Here is a 16525-nt window from a genome sequence, read left to right on the forward strand (position 1 = left end):
ATTATGACATTGGTGTCAAAAAAACGCCTACCGCTGCGGCGCCACCTGCCAAAAAAACGGGTGGCGGGCCCTTTGGAACCAAGAAACAGCAGGAAGATCTTCCCAGCCCATTGACAACTCTAGACAGTATGACCTATACCTAACAAATGTCCCGAAGTTAACCCAGGGTAATCCTGAATCTTGAGATTCACTCATAAATAAAGTAACCCATTGTTAAGGGAGACAAGGGAATGCAGATCGATAATAAGAGAAGACATAAGGCATGCTAAGAGAATTTCAGGAGTAGGTATAGGGTCGGACTGCATAGGGCTGAAGCTATCCAATCAAGACCTTGTAGATGGCTTATTATCCCTTGAGCAAAGACCCAGACTTCGAACATTGTCACAAATAAGAGTAAGATTAAACATCTCTTGAACACCTGGAAACTGCAGAACCAGAGACAACTGTAGAAAACCACCTCCCCAACATCTCCACTGCACCAATTTGGAAATTATCGGTGACACGTCTGATGTTGACTGACTAAAGGAATAGCAGCCAGCCGCAGTGGACAAGTGTTACACAAATAGTAGCACCCTGACGAGCCATAAACTCACCTGACCTATAATAAATAGCGAGGAAGGGAAGGAACCAACCTGTCAAGAGCCCTTTGAGGCTTACTGGGACCTGACAGGGAGGGAAAATACTACCAACCCACACAAGGAGCTGAAGCAGGGGTTGGGGTTGGGAGGGCATGATGGTGAACTAATAAAGTTTCTGTCATGGAACGTGGCGGGTCTAAGATCAAAACTAAGGCCCTCAATACAACCCTGCCGGCCGGTGATAAAGCGGCGGTAATACCGCCGACAGGCCTGTCACATAGGCTCTCATTATTCTAATGAGACTACTGGATTTTGAGCAGCAAGATTGTCCACCTTGTGGGAGACTGAGTCTGGCCCACTATGGGTGACACCTGTCGCTCTAAATCCGGGCTTTGCTCTGGCTAACTATCAGTGCCTCGTCTCCACCAAGAGATAGAGATGATTGGACAGCCAAGCTCATGACATATTATACTCCTCAGGGAAGTCGTGGTCACTCAGGTCGCATCCGGTTTTCTCATTCACAATTCGGTCTCATATATAAATGACAATAAAAAGCATTATGAGTTTTAAAGACTGGTTTAATAAAATCACTGCATTTTAGATAACAAAGCGTGAGCTGCAATAACCAGTACGACACAACATGACAATATTAAAATGGTGACGAGGAGAGTGAAACATAAGAATAACGCTACCATATTGTCACTAGAATCTTTGGACTATATCCTATCTAAATCATAATCTGAGCACAGCATGTTAAGCTCTAATTCTGCCTTTCAGGTTCCCCCGGGAGGACATCAACCCTCATACCTGAGCAACGGCCTGTAATCTATGTTAGCATTTGCAACGAAGCATTCAGCAATCAGCATACAGTCGTGGTTCCCTGGTTGGAAGCTCCCTCTTGAAGTGTAATGGGACTAGGAAGTGTTTTTATAATAACACAGCTGATGTTCTAAGAAAATGTCCCTATGTAAGGATGTGTATTTTCTACGAATGTTGGAGACTAAACTTCTACCACGTTCACCCGCAATGTACCAAACTGTAGCCCTGACTGAAGCACAAAGTGATCGAGAATGTCTTGTTTGAGAACACAGTGCTGGGCTAAGCAAAAACAGTTAGATGAAAATAAAGCAAGACTGTAAAAGTGGTTATTGTAAAAATAACACTGCGAAGCCGGATAAAAGATATCTAGGTCAAAGTGCACATCAGCCTAGTGTGTTAAACTAACATGCATGGAGCTATAACTAAAATAGCTACACAACACCCTCCCCTTGTCGGTTGAAAGTGGTTCAAAGCCAAAGCTAAAATGTAATTACTAAAAAGCTCAACCTAAGATATATATAAAAACCAGGTCAATTTTGACAAGTCAAAGGGACACACACGCATACTACGTGGCAATTTAAAACATGAGCATGTGACTTATAACCGAATTGAAAGACACATCAATTAAGAAAAGTTCCAAACTAAGTACGAGCCATGGAGAACAGGAGATCTTTCACTTCGGCAGCCGTCAGAACCTGAAAGTCTGCACCAAAAATGATCAAGGAGCAAGTGTGTTCCATAGCCCTGGTGTCAACCAAGGCGGCATCCAGTGTAGTGCCCATTGATGAGTTGTTGGCAACTTGCTCCAGGAAGGGTAACTTATAATTAGCTACACGTAGCAAACGCAACCTCAGTGCGCATGTCTGGTAATGAACCCTAAGCAAGAACATCAACAGATCAGCACCTATTGCTGGGGGGTGCTGCTGTGAAAGACAAACTTCCAGTGCATGTTTGAAAGAGCACCATAGGCACAGAAACACGGGCTGCACACAATACAGAACCGGTCTGAATGACAAAGACCAGTCACACTCCAATTACTCCAGGAGTGATGCTCCAAAGTTCTGCATCATACGCTCACGACACAGCTGCGCTGATGGGAGCGCCGTCATTTCTCCTCATTGCGGTGGGACAGCCATTGTGCATAAATAACAGCAACAGCAGGATGCCAGCTAATAAATCCAAAGTTATCGGAAATCCCCCAAAAATACTACTGAAAATTGAGTGGATAGCTGAAGGTATCAAACCGAATATGGAGGAGAAGGTGTGAACGAAACCAGAACCAACAGCTTTGAAAAAATGTGCGATTCCAGTCGTACTGGAAGCATTAAATATTCATCCCACGAGTTCACCAAAGTGTCTCGGAAAGTTCGTATTTAACAGGGACTGTATTTCGGCCAATGACCTTGCCACTTGAAGTGCGTAGGTCTTGCGTGCAGATGTAAGGGCCACATGCTTCTGAAACAGTAAAGCCTTGAGTCTACTCAACTTGTCAAAATTCACATTTGAACTAGCAATGTAAGGCCAAATATCAGCTACCTCCTTATATTTAGTGGGGGGAAACAATACGTTACCGCAGCATGTAACAACATTAGAGACCGAAACAACGTAAACTATTCCAGCCCGCATGCCACAACAGCTTTCACTATTGAGAAGGACGTAGCCGCCGTTTGAAAGCGCCTGGAACATGGGTCTAATCAAAGGGACTGGGACTTCCTTCAGATAACAAGCCAAGTTTGCAGCAGAGGCGTTACACGCCCCATGCAAGGACAGCTGTTTGCAAATCATCAAATGGCTGACTGAAGTCTTGCATTCACTGCCGCTAAGAAAGACCTCCTTCATGCCATTGAAGCATTCGTATGAGAAGGGAAGCTCCCACACCTCATGGATGTAACTATCTCCCAGCTTTTCATATCTGCCTACCGGAATGTGTTTTAAACAGGAGGTGAATTGTAGTGTGGAAATAGGCAGATTAATAACCCCATGTATTGACCACTCAGCCGATGGTATTTTGGCCACGGTAAAAGGCAACTTTTCGAATTTTTCGATGTTAAGCATAACATAAGTCACTTCCTTTTTAGCCATTAGTTGTTGTCGCGTTAGATTAAAAGAAGAAAATATCTCCCTTGCACTGACGTGCTGCCATGGAACGTGACCCGCCTTCAATGTTTGAAGCGTCCAACCCAACTGCATAATGGACCTGATCTGACTCTGTCCATGGTATAAGGAAGACTTATCAGATTGTATAATGTCTATAGCAGAAGAGACAATGTTGTTAATTGTACATATCCGGTCGTATAAGGTGTTAATCCCATTATCCACAGCAGCCAATGCCTTTTTTAGATTTTCCTAATCTATTTGCCTTAACCGGGCAGCAGCATCGTGTTGGGAAAATTTCCATATTTCATTGTATACTGCATATAAGAAACGCTTCCTACGTGGTATACTGGGGCCTGACAAGAAATCTTGTAAGTCAGTGGTGTTAGACAAGAGATTGAGGTGTTCTTTAACCACGTTTAGTGAGGATGATTTTAGCCACTGTTGGCATAATTTTCCTACACTATATGTTGTAATGATATCTGCATGTTCTGGAGATATATAGCGAGGGTCTGGCCTACTTGTCCTAAAACCCCTCAAAGAGTTAATAAAACGTTGATGACACCCATTGGTATCTATTGGCCACAATAACCACCCGCCAGGACGTGTCAGTGAAGCATTAAACGTACCATTCTGGACCCACTCATCGAGCACATCTTCAGTTGCATTCGTATATTTTTGCTATTTGTAAAATCTTGCAAGGGCAGGTATACTGGGCATGTTTAATTCCCTGATTGTTGCTAAGCCTAAACAACTTGTTTGTGTCAGAGTCACCAGATCCTCGTGGTCTGTGCATGTTCCCAACACCTCCACCACAAGACAGCTCCAATACTCTGATTAGATTTATCACAGAGTCTAAGAGAGTCCAAGTGGGGAAAAGGGGATTAGGACGGGAACAGCTGGGAAGGAGACCTGTAGGAAGCAAAAGGTTAAAACACAACATTAAATTACATCTCAAGAAATCAGTACCATGCTACAACTCTAAGCTTCGTCTTTTCCGAAAAACATGAACAACCCTAGAATAGTCCTATAACTGACTAGGCTTTAGATGACAGATTGCCTGAGGAGGAAACAGGAAAAGTTAAATAGGACTTTCAGATTCGAGTACTTTCTTTAGCATGAGAATCAGGAAACACTCTGAGGAATTTCTAAACAACCATATGAATCTCCTTTTAAGAATATATATCAGGAACACACAGCAGTACATCTAGAACTCTGGTATTGTTGTGTTCATCTCAGAAAAAACATTGGGAAGTGAATTGCGCACATTGCAGATTTTTATATGAGTATTAAACACCATAAAGGATTGTGCACCATGAAATCACACAACGTAAATTCAAGGAATAAATAATGCAACGTGTCAACTTGAAATGCTACCAAGAAAATGTCTTAGAATAGTAGCGCACAGTAATTTACATTATTTATACACGAGGAAAGAATTGCGCGTCTTGCCGATTCAAATGCCACCATACAAATGCCAAGAAATGGTAGCGCACAATGAACAACATGAAAAGCACTCAGGGAAAGAATTGCGCGTCTTGCCGATTCAAATGCCACCATGCAAATGCCAAGAAATGGTAGCGCACAATGAATAACATGAAAAAACACTCAAGGAAAGAATCGCGCATGTTGCCGATTCGAATGCCACCATGTAAATGCCAGAAAATGGTAGCGCGCAATGAACAACAAAGTTAAATGCTCATGAAACGAGTTGCACGTCTTGCCAACTCTTAAAACATCATGTAAATGTCAAGAAATATCAGCGCGCAATGAACAACAATGTAATAACAAAGTCAAATCTTTATGGAATAAATTGCGCGTCCTCCCTATTTGCAAACCACCATACAAATGTCAAAAAATGGCAGCACACAAGTAATCTGTTATTCATTTAAGAATTAAAATCAAGAATATGAAAATTCTCAATTACGGTGTTGGGAAATGACCAAACACCGTCTTACCGCCTGGAAACAGTGATCACCAATGAGAGATGAGTGCAGAAGACTGGAAAATCCAAATAGGCCGCCGGGACAGGAGCTCAGGAAGAAGCTGCTGCTCTGCACCGGGACCTCTGAATAGTGAGCACTGGAAGTTGGGCTGACTCTCTTTTATAGAGTCTTGGCCCAGCCTAGAACCACGCCCAGGAATGTTGCAGGGAAAGTCTCTAGAAGGCCTTGGAAAGGGACCACACCCTAACACACTCTGAATGTCTGCAGCAATACATTGCAAATGTACAGTATTTATAAGCACCTTAAAAATGAATCTTTTGGATGGAATTCTGCAGTGCAAAAGGTTAAACAATAACATATCATCACAATGCATAAATTACATTATCTTGCGAGTGTTGGGTTTTTGCATTCTAGATGCCCGTAGAGCGCGCACTGTCCTGGTGTTGACAGTTTGTTGCACTGTTTCATTTAAAAAGATAATTTGAACAGGAATAAGACATGCTCTAAACAATGTTTCTTTTCCCTTATTTTGCCAATTTTTGGTTCCCCAAACACCTTTCAGATCAATTGATTTGGACCAATATTCATAGCCTTCTATCGATAGCCGGGAAACAAAGGATTCCGAATATATACATTTTGTATTGGTCAATAACATGTGTATATCCTTAGTAGGTGGTAGCTTAAAATAATATGACTCAGCATTCTTTTGATTGTGCCCAGAAAAATATGCAAACTTTTCAGAATGTTTTGGAACACCTTTGCGGTGGAGTTAAGCAATGTTCCCATTGCGTGTAATTAAATACAGTTTTGGGACTGCTCGCTCTATGTATGAAATGTTGCCCATAGTAATTATAGCAAAACATATCACCATAATTTTCTTTACATTGGTAAACATCTTCATTTTCAAAGACAGTAAAGTATTGTAATTCAGTCATCATAGTATCAACTGTTTTCACATCCCAATCATCAGAAACAATGCCTGGTATCACTATATCATTCATTGATAATTTGAACATACTATATTTGAATAACTTCCGTGGGACCATATATATCAAACATTACTTTGTCCCACACAATCCCATCAGGAATTTCGCACTGCGGAAATGTTCATTAAGGGTAAATCTCTTTGGACTTTATGTGATGAAAAATGTGGTTTCAAAACCTCCTCCACCAGTTCAACTGTTGATCTTTCAGGAACAAAATGCCTATGTATTAATAAGAAAAAGGTAATGACAAAACAAATCCAAAGTAGGAAGGCTAGGACAGTCAAATAAAGCTATAGATAATTCCATGGAAAAATAAAATATGTTTCTTTAAGCTAGTTTGTTAGTCTACGTGTACTTGATAAATCAACTGTCGATGAGAGATCCTCGTTGAATGTGCAAAATAACCAGAAGCAGTTTGTGCAAATGGCAGAGCCATTATCAGTGGTGGAGTTGGTGTTTCCTGCGATGGCGCACTATATACGGCACCATCTGTTTGGCTTGAAGTCGAGTTGACTTGGTCAAATGTTTCTACATTAAATGACATTAATGGAACTAATGCAAGATCATCTTCCATCCTCCCCATGCTCGGAGAGGTGTTGATGTTGGTGTAAACAACTTGTAGAGGAACTTCTTCACCAGTAGTGAGAGGGATTTGGGAACTACTGGATGTTTCTCTTGGTCGGCTGTGCAGAATTGGCCACATGGTGTAGTTTGACATTGTCAACAGAGACAAAACGATTTTCTTTGGCACCTGCCAACGGTGGTAGAATACCAGTTCTGGTACCGTGTATCCCTAGTACAGGGTCTGGTACTCGATAAGAAGGGCCAAATTCGTTTTTCACTGCAACTTTTTCATGTACAAGATCCCAAACTCTGGGAATCCAGCCGGTAGATGTTACAGGTACATCCTTAATTCCTGTGGAGGTGGCATTTTTGGAAGATATATCATCACAGAACTGTTGCATTTCCTGTAAGACAGTGACACGTTAATTTATGACAAAAGGTGTTTCTGCAGCCTCCACGCCAGGACCATCAAGATCCGGAACATGCATTTGAGTTCCGAACAGGCACTCATATGAAGTACGACCCCCCAGGGACCTTCTAGGCAGATTATTCAGTGCTCTCTGGACTCACTATAGGTGGTTAAGCCAGCTGCGACCCGTACCTAAGACTCTGGCTGTTAAAGATTGCTTTAAATCACAGTTTAATCGCTCCACTACACTATTTTCCTTGGGATGAAATGGACGAGTACTGGAGTTGGACCCCCAAAGAAGCCATGGTGTCCCTGAATGCCCTTGAGGTGAAAGCAGGGCCCTGGTCTGAATGGAAAGCCGCAACTGCATATGTACCGATAAAGACTTGCAAATCTTTAATAACAGTCCGCGCATTAGCTGAGTGTTGTGGCCACACCCATACAAATCTGGAGCATGAATCAACAGCGACTAAAATATATTTGTATGCACTAGCAGGTGTTAAGGGACCACAGTGGTCCAAGTACACACATTGTAATGGTTTGTTTGAAATGAAGAGGGGTGTCTGCGGCGGGCGCTTGGCTGTAGAAACTTTGATTTGTTGACAGATGCCACAACAAAGGACATACTGCTTAGTCTCTTTGTAGAGACCTGGCCACCAATAATGGGCCTGCAAGATCGAAATTGTAGCCGCCACACCAGCATGGGCAGATGCCACCCCTTCATGCGCTGCTTTAATCAATTAGGGTCTAATCTCTTTGTTAGGGATGTCTTGTACACCTACGCCTGGTATCTTAACTTCAGCGTTCAGCATACTACCCATATGATAATGATATTTGTTAGGAAATCCTTTAGGATGGGGCTTACCATCAGCCGTAGCTTTCACAGCAGCCCAAATGTCTGCGTCCGGTTTGGAGCTCGAGCGAGTCACTGCAGCTACAGTTGCTACTGTGGCGAGTGTCGGTGTACCGTGTGCAGTTGTGTGGAGCGCGGCAAATACCATGCCCCAGGTGTTACAGTTTTCTACTGTAGGGACCATCCCAAAGTGCAAGCACATCGTTAGTATTCTATGTTTATCCTGAGGTCCCTTATGGGGAAATACTGCCTCCTGCGTATTCATTTTCTGTGCTAACCAAAACAGAGTTTCCTCTCGTTTGGCTGGTACTTTACCCTTAATGGAATGTACAGTCGGAGATTTATACCTGGTGTTACTGCCTGTGAATGAGCGGGAGCAGAACGAGCTGGGTTTGTAATTAGTGTTTGCATCACAAATTGTGCTAATCGTCTATATAGTGCTATTAATTCAATATATAAGCGACGAACCTCAGCTACTGCTAAATTTGCAACCGCAATATGTGGTGATTAGGTGGCCAATAAAGGCCAAGTAGGACCGTCATTACTTAGTGGACCTAACCTTACTGGTAATATTGTGTGGGGTAGGGAGCCATCAAGCCAATTATTATGTTCTTGATAAAATAGAGGTATCTCTAAATATGCCTTCGCTCTGTATTGTCCAGGTGCATTCGCAGGTGCATATTTGATGAAATGTATTTGTGTTCCCGTCAACTGCTGGAAATGTGACCCAAGAGTAAAAAAGTTCTGTTCTATAAGCTGCATGGGCGTCCACCACAAATGTGGCTGGACCTCCCTGGGCTGCTAGGCCATTTGCTAGTAGGTGTGCTGTTAGAGATTGTCTCATGTTAACCGCTATTCTTACCTGTTGGGGATTCGCCATGTTAGTAACACTATGAGTTCAGAGAAGGCACACCAAAATGTTTTTTTTTCCTTTTAAAATTCAAGCTTGAACAACCGCCAGATGTAGTAGGCTTACCTACACAGCTGTGGTGGAAATCCTCAGCACCCCGCACGTCTTTGCATATGGCATTGAGGTATCATTATATAAAATGAGATAGGGATCCTCCGGAGGACCCGAAAATTAGAGCCTGACCAAACGTTGGCGGCGCCATGTCACGTAGGCTCTCATTATTCTAATGAGACTACTGGATTTTGAGCAGCAAGATTGTCCACGGTGTGGGAGACTGAGTCTGGCCCACTGTGGGTGACACCTGTTGCTCTAAATCTGGGCTTTGCTCTGGCTTAGTAGCAGTGCCTCATCTCCACCAAGAGAAAGAGATGATTGGGCAGCCGAGCGCATGACATATCATACTTCTCAGTGAAGTTGTGGTCACTCAGGTCGCATCCGGTTCTCTCATTCACAATTCGGTCTCATATATAAATGACAATAAAAAGCAGTATGAGTTTTAAAGACTGGTTTGATAAAACAACTGCATTTTAGATAACAAAGCGTGAGCTGCAATAACCAGGATGACACAACATGACAATATTAAAATGGTGACGAGGAGAGTGAAGCATAAGAACAACGCTATCATATTGTCACTAGAATTTTATGGACTATTTCCTATCTAAGTCATAATCTGAGCACAGCATGTTAAGCTCTAATTCTGCCTTTCAGGTTCCCCCGGGTGGACATCAACCCTCATACCTGAGCAAAGGCTTGTAATCTGCGTTAGCATCTGCAGCGAAGCATTCAGCAATCAGCATACAGTCGTGGTTCCCTGGCTGGAATCTCCCTCTTGACGTGTAATGGGACTAGGAAGTGTTTTTATAATAAGACAGCTAATGTTCTAAGAAAATGTCCCTACGTAAGGATGTGTATTTTCTACAAATGTTGGAGACTAAACTTCTACCACGTTCACCGGCAATGTACCAAACTGTAGCCTTGCCTGAAGCACAAAGTAATCAAGAATGTCTTGTTTGAGAACACAGTGCTAGGCTAAGCAAAAACAGTTAGATAGATGAAAATAAAACAAGACCGTAAAACTGGTTATTGTAAAAATAACACTGCGAAACTGAATAAAAGATATCTAGGTCAAAGTGCACAGCGGCCTAGTGTGTTAAACTAACGTGCATGGAGCTATAACTAAAATGGCTACACAACAGGCCGGTGGAAAAAAAATTGGAATTTCATCCATGGCGGAAACCGCCAACATAGACAGCCACTTTAACACTCTGACCGCCACGCCAATAGAAACAAACACTGCGGCGGTAACTGCCAACAGACAGGCGGAAGTCAATGTACCGCCCACACTCTTACAAGGCACCAATCCGCCAGCTTTTCCGGGGAGGTACCAATGCCATCAAAAGCACGGCAGAAAAAGTCTTTGGAAGGGAAACCACTCACCTTTCAACAGTCAATGAACAACCAGGATGCCATGGAGCCCGAGCTACAGGTCCTGCCAATGCTGGTCCACCTCCTCATCTACCAGGAACATCAAAGACGGCGGTGACGACGACGGTGAGTACTGCACCTAGCACACCGGGGACAGGAGGAGGGAAAAGAGAGAGACACATGCACGCAACACCCGCACCCCCCACCCCTCACCCACAACAACACACACACACATATCCAATCACATCACAGATACACCCCGTCACCCCCTGGTAGAACGCAAGGACCAAATGAAAAGAGTTTAAAGAGTGTAATATTCGAACAATCAGATAGGCCAAGATAACTTTAAGTCATCAGTATATACAAATATTAACAGCAAGTACACAAGTCCGTACACTGTCCCATTAAATGTCTGTGGACCATTGGTCCTAAAAAGCATGGGCTAAGCCCACACATGACACCTGCCTCAAAATGGAGAGAACACTGCAGGGGCATCAGGTAAAAAAAAAACAGGCACCTCAGGGGGAAGGAGAGAGGGGGCACCTCAGCTGGATGATGGGACGACGCCACTGCTCCTCCAGGTGGCTCCATGCCCACGTCTTGGTCCTGGGGAGTGCAAAGACACAGTCTCTCAAGTGGGTGGTTTGCCCACTGCTTGGTCCTGGGGAGTGCAAGGCTGCAGTCTCTCAAGTGGGTGGTGTCTTCCACTGGTTCTGGAGGGGGCTTTGTGCCCAGAGTGCTTCATCCTGCAAAGGACTGTGTTAGTGGATGCTTTTCTCCACTGGTTCTGGAGGAAGCTTTGTGCCCAGAGTGCTTCATCCTGCCAAGGACTGTGTTAGTGGATGCATTTTTCCACTGGTTCTAGAGGGGGCTTGGTGCCCAGTGATGCTGCACCAGGGGTGTGGCAGTTCCCATTCCCTCACCTGGGTGTCTGAGCCACAAGATTTTCAGGTAACAGGTAGCATGATACACCATGGAGGCAGAGCCACACTCCATCTTGCGACAACTTAGGCTGCAAACTGCTGGTAGTGCCAGTGCTGGTGGTGGTGCCTCATGTAGTGTGTGCAGTATCCAGTACGTCTCCTGCAGCCTCGGACGGCTGCCCACTGGGGATGCTGCTGATGTCTGCTGTAGTGGCACAGCCTGGGCACGTCGTGGGGCAGGTAGCTGTGTCTGTGGCGGTGTCTGTGGCGGATATGCTGCCAGTGGTGCCAGTGGTGCAGGTGTCTGTAGTAGTGGAGGGAGACACCAGGCCGTCTCCTGCAGCCTCGAAAGGCTGCCCACTGGGGATGATGCTGGTGACAGTAGATGTGGCAGCTTCCGTGCAGGTGGCAGTTGTTGTGGTGGTGCTCCCTGCAGTACAGGTTGCTGGCCTGTCTTGAGAAATGGGGGTCACCAGTCCCTCACCTGGAGGCTCTGTGCCCTGGGGTGACTTTCCTTTGCTCTTGTGTCCCTTCCCCACCTTGGAAGTCACTGCTGGGACCTTGGCACTGTCCTCTTTGGTTTTGGATGAGGCCTTGCTGGGTGGGTGCTGCGGCTTTTCTCTTCTGCATGTTGGCCCCTTCTTTACCTTGGCAGGTGGTGGGATAGGGTGGTCCTTGGCTTAGGTAGGTGGCACACTGGCAGCCCTGATGGGTGCCCCCTTCTATCTGCCTGGACTTGCAGGGACTTCAATGGACAACGATTTGGTGTCTGAGGTGATGGTCTGGGATCTAGACAACCTGGCCCTAGGGGAAGGACGGCGGGGGGAGGTGTAGGGAAGAGGTCAATGGAAGCTAGGAAAAGTTTTTTAGACACACTGGGACGGGAAGATGGAGGGGGTTTGGGAGTGGAGGAAGAGGTAGTGGTTGTAGGAGGTGTATGTCTGCTGAGTTTGGGTGAAAGTGCATGGGTTGGAGGCGGTTGTGAGGTGGATGGCTGTTAAGTGGGTGTGTGCCGGCGTTTGTGTACTTTGGGAGGAGGGCTCACAGACACACTGGGAGAGGAGACAGGGGACATGTGAATGGTAGTAGGGGGGGTGATTGCACATGAGCGGTTGAAGTGATGTCCGTGCTGGTGATGGATGTAGTGGCTGAGGATGTAGTGCATGCAGGTGTGAGTGGAAACGAGACTGGGAGGGAGGTGGAGGACGTGGAGGAGGGGGACCCAGTGGAGGCAGTGGATGTTGGTGTGTCTGCCTGGGGATGGTACTTGTGTGAGTGCCTGTGAGATGTGTGGTGCTTATCTTTGCTTGAGCCACTTTTGTGTGTTGATGTGTTTGCATGCTGGTATGATGGTGTGCTTGGGATAGGCTGAGGTAGAGGGGATTGGGTCTGGGTAGTGGATGTTGGAGGGGGGAGGCTGGACACAGGGACAATGGCTGCCATCAGTGCTGAGGCCAGAGCCTGAAATTATCTCTGTTGGGCTGCCACACCAGAATGAATGCCCTCCAGGTATGCATTTGTTTGCTGCAAATGTCTCTCGATACCCTGGATGGCATTCAAAATGGTTGACTGCCCAACAGTGAGGGATCTCAGGAGGTCAATAGCCTCCTCACTTAGGGCAGCAGGGCTGACTGGGGCAGGGCCTGAGGTGCCTGGGGCGAAGGAGATGCCCACCCTCCTGGGTGAGTGGGCACGGGAAACACGCTGAGGGGCTGCTGGAAGGACGGTGCTGGTAGTGGGGGTGGTGGCTGTACCTGTTGTTGTGGTGGGCACAGAGGTGCCTACCACCGCAAGGGAGCTCCCATCAGCGGAGGAGTCGCTGTCGCTGGTGTGCCTTCCTGTCCCCATCGTGGAGATCCCCTCTCCCTCCGTCCCACTGGTGCCTTCAGACTCTGTACATTCACCCTCCTGGGCCATGTGGGTTGCAGCTCCTGCATGCTCTGGTGCCACTGCTCCTCCACCAGATGATGCTAATGCACACAAGGACAGGGTGACAAAACAAAAGGGGGGGAAAGACAGAGGAGACACATGGTCAATGCCAGCAACACCACTACCGTTGGCGGACACAACACACAGGGAGCAGCCCTATGCACTAGGCCATGCACTAACTGTTCATAGGAAAATCACCTGTCCATGGGGGACTATGCCTAGCCCCATTTGCTGCACACCTGGAACCCACAGGAGCCTGACTGGTTGTAGATGGCCACTACCACTATTGGGGTTGGAGTGCTACACAGCCTGCCTAACAAGGGACCTACCCTAGCAAGTTCACCCTGGCCTAGGGGAACCCACAGCCCACATCCCCCACCCAGACATCTCGTAAAGCACGCAGAGTCCGCTGAATGAGACTGTACTCACTCCCTTGTGGCTGCTGTGATGCTCTCAAGGGCCATCCAACTCCGGATATGCCACCGCCAGGATCTGGAACATTAGGGGGGTCATGGTGCGACGGGCACCGCTTCCACATTGGGAGGCCATCCCCAGCTGGGCCTCCGCTGTCTTCTTGCTCCAGCGGCTCAGGTCCTCCCATCCCTTGCGGCAGTGGGTGCTCCGTCTATGATAGACCCCCAGGGTCCGCACTTCCTTGGCGAGGGCACGCCAAATACCCTTCTTCTGGTGGGCGCTGACCTAGAGGAAAGGTAAAGTATGAAAGGAACGTACTCCCCCGTCCGGTTCGTTATACTCATTGGCCAACAGTTCCCACCCATACCCTGACACACATACACTCACCATCCTCACATGCAGGCCTCAGCCCCCCCAACATGTATCTTCCTGCCACACTACTCCATACATTCCTGTCCCGCGCATCATGCTCACCGTGTACTCACCTGTTTGTCTGGAGGACCATAGAGTAGCGTGTACTTGTCGAGGACCCCATCCACTAGACTCTCCAACTCCTCTACAGTGAAGGCAGGGGCCCTTTCCCCAGACACTTGAGCCATTGTCACTTCCAGACGGAGGTCACAGCAGCACTTGCAGTGTAGGTCCTCTCCTGTTGAAGGTCAGGTATCAAGTGAGTGAAAAGCTAGAAAATGGCGGTCACGTCCAGGGCGGTGCGTACTATCACCGCCGGCGTACATCTTCATTGGCTCCTGGAACCCATAGAGCCCAATGATAACCAATGCTGAATAGCACGGCAGTCATCGAACCCTACCATCAAGCTTCACAACGCCAGCGCAGTTACCTCATTTCCCCTTGTCTCTCCTTACAGGTCAGGCAATTGCCATTTTAGGGGGGCACATGGCAGGGCACCTAACTGCGTCATAGCACATTTGGGCACAAAAACGAACAGACAACACCACACACCGATTTAATCACATCAGTGCAAAAACCCTTGTGCAATCTATGTGGTATATGACCCTCTGCTCACCATTCTCCTCCATAGGGCACATCCGCTGGGGCAGATGACGAGATGGTGTCATCCTCTGGTGTACAGACCCCAGGTGGACCTGTCGACAATGGAAGACAGACACATCATTATCACCTACAGACTAGGTCGTGCCACAATCCAAGAACTGTGTGGCCAATTGGAGCCAGACCTGATGTCAGCTATCCTCCATCCCACAGGTATCCACCATCTAGTGCAGGTCCTGTCAGTGCTCCATTTCCTGGCCAGTGGTTCTTTTAAAAAAACAGTGGCCATGGCATTATGGATGTCTCAGCCAATGTTCTCTAACGTGTTGTCCAGTGTTATCTGCCCTGCTGAAACACGTGTGCAGCTACATCGTATTCCCCCAGGTGGAGGATTTGCCCACAGTGAAAGCTGACTTCTATGCCCTGGGACATATCCCCAACATAATTGGTGCCATTGATGGTACACATGTGGCATTTGTCCCCCCCCCCTCAGGAATGAACAGGTGTACAGAAATCATAAAAGCTACCATTCAATGAATGTTCAAATGGAGTGTTTGGCAGACCAGTACATCTCTCATGTGAATGCCAAGTATCCTGGCTCTGTGCATGATGCTTACATTTTGAGGAATAGCAGCATCTCTTATGTGATGGGCCAACTACAGAGGCACCATGTGTGGCTAATAGGTGAGCCCAAGGTCCCCACACAGTACGACTAGGTGCTTTGGTATGGAGTAGTCCCTAAGGGTTGGTGTATGTCTAACAGATATCCCTCGTCATTTACAGGTAACTCTGCTTACCCCAACCTCTCATGGCTACTGACCCCAGTGAAGAATGCCAGGACAAGGACAGAGGAACGTTACAATGAGGCACATGGGTGAACTAGGAGGATTATTGAGCGGACTTTCGGCCTCCTGAAGGCCAGATTCTAGTGCCTCCATCTAACAGGTGGCTCCCTATACTACTCACCGAAGAAGGTGTGCCAGATCATCGTGGCATGCTTCATGTTGCACAACCTGGCATTGCAATGCCAGGTGCCTTTTCTGCAGGAGGATGGGAATGATGTTGGTCTAGTGGCAGCTGTGGAGCCTGAGGACAGTGAGGAAGAGGGGGCAGAGGAAGAAAATATTGTCAACCGAAACAACATCATCATGCAGTACTTCCATTGAGACGCAGGTAAGAGACTGGCACTGCTCATCTCATATCTGACTAATGTAGGACATTGTATAAGTCTGCCTTTAACCTCTGTGTATGGACCCTGACAGTTCACTTTGGCTTTCCTCTTCACAGATCTGGGTACCACATTCTGCCGTCTGCTATGTTTACTGCTGCCCAAAACTGTCATACTTTGGTATGTTCAAATGAACATGTACATTGATATTTGTCTAAGAGGTTGTAATAATACATTTGTGAAAGTACAGATTGATTCCCGATTGTTTTGTGATTCAAGGGTGTTTATTTAAGTGCTAATAAGTAGAGGGGGATGTGCAATGGGCTAGGGTGATGGTGGAGGAATATCCATGGTAGAGTCCAGTCTCTTTGTATCACAGGTGCATTGTCCAATGGGGCATAGGAAGTGGAGCAATGTCAGTTCAAAGTGGTCAGGGTGACATAGTGGGACAGAGGGGTGACAATCAGGAGAGTCTTATTTCCTGGGGGGGTCTTGG

The sequence above is a fragment of the Pleurodeles waltl genome, chromosome 10 (assembly GCF_031143425.1).
Source record: "Pleurodeles waltl isolate 20211129_DDA chromosome 10, aPleWal1.hap1.20221129, whole genome shotgun sequence".
In the NCBI taxonomy this organism is placed as follows: Eukaryota; Metazoa; Chordata; class Amphibia; order Caudata; family Salamandridae; genus Pleurodeles; species Pleurodeles waltl.